This window comes from Acomys russatus, chromosome 3 (genome assembly GCF_903995435.1).
Source record: "Acomys russatus chromosome 3, mAcoRus1.1, whole genome shotgun sequence".
NCBI lineage: Eukaryota > Metazoa > Chordata > Mammalia > Rodentia > Muridae > Acomys > Acomys russatus.
The window spans coordinates 34,446,991-34,451,981 of NC_067139.1; positions in this window are offsets into that span (position 1 = coordinate 34,446,991).

Here is a 4,991-nt window from a genome sequence, read left to right on the forward strand (position 1 = left end):
GTGCCTTAAAGATTTATAAAACCCCCAAAGGGTCCTGTCTCAGTTATTTGGTAACTATCTGGGGGTAGAGAAGCTCCCGAGAGTCAAACATCCAATTTCTACAACATCAGGATAGTACACATAATGGAACAAATGGAAGCCTGCCAACTACAAGTCATTTTCCATTGTGAGGGCTTGAGAGAACCCTTCTTTGGGTTCATTTGCCTGTGGTCTCTGTGGCCTGAAAATATTAGGTGGAAAATTCTAGAAAAAAAATCATAAACTTTCAATTATTATATTGTGTTTAATGACATATAAAATCTTGCATAGCCTCCTTTCCCCCTGATCTGGTATGTGATTTGTCCCTGAGTCCAGTGTATTCAAGTTGTATCTGCTACCCACTCATTAGTCACCCAATAGCCATTTTCATTGCTGTCACGTGATTATGTTTCAGAAGCCATTGTTCTACTTAATAATGGCCTGAAATAAAAGTATTTATTATAGCACATGATTATGATTTTTCCTCTTTATTGTTGTTATGGTTGGGTTTTTTAAAAACAAGGCTTATGGTCACTAGTTGGTAGACAGAGAGGCAGGGGTACCATTGAGGTTTATTTACAATCAAAGCAGCACCAAGTGTGTCGTGTCGGTTCTGCAGGGATGCACAGGTGAGTAAGCAGCACTCTGATTCTAAAGTCCCCAGCTTTCTCTCAAAGCGCTGACTATCTGTGGTCCTGACTGGCTTGTCACCTTACAGAGAATAGCTAGCTGGCTGTATGTGTGTATATGTGTGTGTGTGTCTCTCTCTCTTTCCCACTCCTGGCTACTTGAAGGACAGGTTTTGCTTTATGTCATATCTTTTTCTCTTCGGTTCTAGCTAATGCTAAACATGGATGTTTAAAAGCACCTGGCTTTTAATGGAAACCTGAAAATACAAACTGAAAGGCCCTTTCCTTATAAGAGGAAATGCTGTACTGTAGACCCAGCTGCCCAGGCTTCATTTCAATTGGGCAGCCGAGCTGAACATCACTGAAGCAATTGAATGCTTTGGTGGAATACTGGGGAGGTCAGCACAAACGAAACACAGAGAGACAAACGCCAATATATTTCTGAAAATTCCTCCTATTTCATTACATCCTTTTTTTTTTTTTTTTTTTAAAGCAGATCCCTGCTTAGAAAAAAAAATCCAATCAGCTGTGCCTATTCTCCTTCCACTTCGCCCTTCCATGCCTGGAAAGTTCCATAAATTCAATTTTCGAGTAATGTATCAGCCACAATGGCATCCTCTCAAAGAGACAGAAAACCTGCTCAGATTGATTTAAAACGGGCCTTGCAGCCCAGCAATGTTGATTAAGAAGCTCAATAGAGTCCAAGGACTATAGGATTTGCAGTCTATTGTCCTCACATCTGTGTTCTGTGCCCCCCAGCCTTCAAAGCCTTCCTTTGGGGTCAGCGTGGTTCTGGGCACTCTGAGCACCATCCCTAGACACAGTTCTCCAGAGGAAGAGAAGGGGTTGCTGCACCTTCCTACAGACACCTAGGCATCCCAGTGGCCACCTTTCAGGATGGCAGCCTTCATCTTCCACTGCCCAGAGCACAGGCTGATGATGGTGGCTCCTTGCAGAGTCCTCCCCCAAACCCCCTCAGTCAACAGATACTGTCTGTATCAGGTCCTGCTTTCCTTCCTGGAATTCAAGTGCTGGCCATCTTTCATTAGAACCTGCTTCCATGGGGAGGGGGGGCGGACATAAAGGCCCTATCTCCTTGATACTGCCAGAGAAGCTGGCATCAGCGTTCAGTGGAGACTCACCAGGAATTCTAGCTTCTGTCTCTGTGAACAAAGACTTGATCAGGGATGCTATAGTAGAAACACAGAGAGAATCCTTTTTAGTACAGTGGTGCCTGTCAGAGCAGAAGGACACTAAGGAGCTTAGTTGCAGCTTAAAAGGATTTGGGTCTTGTGGGTAACTTGTGTAGGAGGAAAGAACCTGGAGATGAAATGTCTGGAGGTTCTAGAAAACTGGAACCATTTTTTAAAAAAAAGTAAGAGCATGCATTCTGGTTCCTTAGGGCATGAGGGAAGTACCACCCCTCCATACACGCTGTAACATCCTGACCAAGAACCCTGGCACGTGGCTTTGACACTCTGCAAGACATCTCTTGGAGACCTGGAAGACGGCTCCAGACCGTTCGTGTCAAAGTGACAATGCAGAGCCACTGCAGCAGGTATAAGACGACATCTAAAGGCTTGGAGAAGCAGTTGAACTAAGTGAGGCTGGGAAAATGACCAGTCTACAATGTTCCACTGAAAAGCCTAGGTTTTGCAAAAGCACTTAGAAGTGCCCAGGGGAAGAAGTGACTACTCGGAAGGTTGTTGTCATCCCTGCTCCAGGCTCAGGGGAGGGCGAAGCTGCCATTGAGTTGAGCTTTTTGTGGCCATAGGGATGACAAGATCCAGTGATGGCACTTAGCTGACAAAAGTCAGTGGGGGAGCAGTTAGCAGAACAGAGGAAAAGGTGGGAATGAAGCCAGGGCTATACCTGCAGAGAGCTGTGGAGAGTTTACCCACACCCCAGGTCCCTGGAGCAAGCTGGACAGCAGCCAAGAATCTTGTCTTGTCTTCTAGAGCAAGGAAGCCAAGGTGCATATGGACATGAGTAAGGATAGTCACCCATTCCAAGTCACAATTCATCCTATGTATTGAGTGTGGGATGGTACCTGATGCTCCCTGGCTGCAGCTTTCTTCTGCGGCTAATCTTCTTGTTCACTTGCTTGGATTTTGAATGACCTTGGAGACACACCTCAGGAGTGTCTGAGAGGGCATTTTTCAGAGAGGGTTAACTAAGGAACAAAGACTCTTCCCAAGAGCAGAAAAGGAGAGATGGGCATGGCAGTACAAACCTTTAATCCCAGCACTCAGGGAGGCAGAGGCAGGCAGATAGAAGGAACTCAGGTGTAGGTACTTTGAGAAATAAAATCTATGGTTTGTTTCAAAGGTTCCTTGAGCCAGCTTAGGCCCAACTGCAAATGAGCAGAAAACACTAGACCTCTCCTAACATCTCCTGGTCTAGCCACCCTCCAAAGTAAGCTAAGCTACTCCCTTACCTAAGTCTAAGATTAGCACAACACTAACAGAGAAGCTTGCCAGCAAAGGTGTGCTGCCTCTACACTTCATTTTAAATTGCATTTTGTATCTGTATGTCTGCCATGTGAGTGTGGGTATCCACGGAGGTCAGACGAGGGCGTTGGATCCCCCTGGAGCTGGGGTTACAAGCCGTTCTGAGCTGCCTGACACGGATGCTGGGAACAAAACTCAGGTTCTCTAGAAGAGCAGCAAATACTCTTAAGCTATGAGCCATTTCTCCAGCCCAAATATACTTTGCAGTAAACAGGATGTAAAACACAGAGACGAACCCACACACCTTTTCGTTGAGAAAAAGACAAACATAAGCGACATAAAGAAACATGAGACTCAAATGAAACCTAAGATTGTACCTCCTGTTTACACAGTGAGCGGAAGGGGACAGAGGGTCATGCGTCAGGGTTTATAAACTCTTCCCTGCACTCTATCAGAGTCTAGTAATCTTACCATGAAGTGAGGATCATCGTTTTCTCTGTACCAAGAAATGCAAGTACACATAGATTTTCACTCTACTGCATTGCCCACTTACGGAATCATTCACACTTCCCGTCCTACATTTCTGGGGTCTTTGAGTTTAAAGGTCTCAACTCTACAGAAGAGAACACTCCAACCATGGGTCATATATAGCAAGGGTGACATTAAAACTAAGTTTTGTCAGCTGCCCCACCGATATGATATTTTCATACCAATGGGCCAGGAAGCACAAGAAGGAGACCGTAGCCGTTGGTCTCTGTTTCTAGGAGAGGCAGGTTGGGTGGGCTGTGGAGAGAAGGGCCTGGCTGCTAGATGACTGCCACAGCTTGCACTTGGTTATCCTTTATGAATCATGGTAACTAGACAATGCAATGACTGAGTAGATACTCATGCCTGTGTGTCACCAGCCACCTAAGTCAGTAGAAGGATGAGACATGAGTGTGGAGAACATGGGAAGGACAGTGAGGAGGGTGAAGAGGGATCAGGTATGGCTTGGAGATTAGTCTCTGAGGTTCTAGCCATGGTACCATCCATCATTCTTAACTTGCACCCCCATAAAGACCTACCAAAGGATGCTTACAGAAAAGACTTGCACCAAAACAAACAAAACAAAGCAAAACAAAACAAAAACAAACAAACAAACAAAAAATAACAACAACAAAAGAAAACAAGCCACGGAGGTTGAGGAGGACAGGGGGACACTGCAGTGGGTCACAGTATCCACAAAACTACCTTGACTGTGGTCCTGGTTTCCCAAGCTGGATGTTGATGGCTCAATTGAGAAATCGCTCCCGGGGAGAGGGTCACAAGAGCACAGGCATATTCATCTGCCAGAGACTGCCTACATAGCGCACTAATTACCCTACCAAGGGCATCTGTGTTCAAGAACTGACTATAGGCAATCTAAAGACTCAGGAGGAAAATGATTTCATGTGTAGCTAGGTTGTTTGGGGCTTTGCTGGAACTCACATCACAGCTGATATTCATCTCTTCAGCTATGTTTCCCTCCTTCTCTTATGGTTGTTTAAATAAATTGCCTGATCCACAAATCTTCGTCTCTGAGTTCTTTTCTTGGAAGTCCACAGAAAGACATTGGCCATGATCGAAATAAGAGATTGATATTGGCTCAGGACCCTCAAAACCAAATTTTCAACACAAAGGAGATTTATTTGCCCCAGAGGGACAAAGGCCAAGGAACAAGAGACAAAGACAGGAGATAGAGGATGAGGGAGAAGGTGAATGGAACAAGGAAAGGGGGGAGGGGACAAAGGACTACCTCTGGATAGAGAGGTGACAGATGTGGGCCATAGGCAGATGGCAGTTTGTAAAGGTAAAATGGGAAACCCCACATTAGGATGAGGTATTTAATTTTAATTGGGCATGTTAGCTAGGTGAA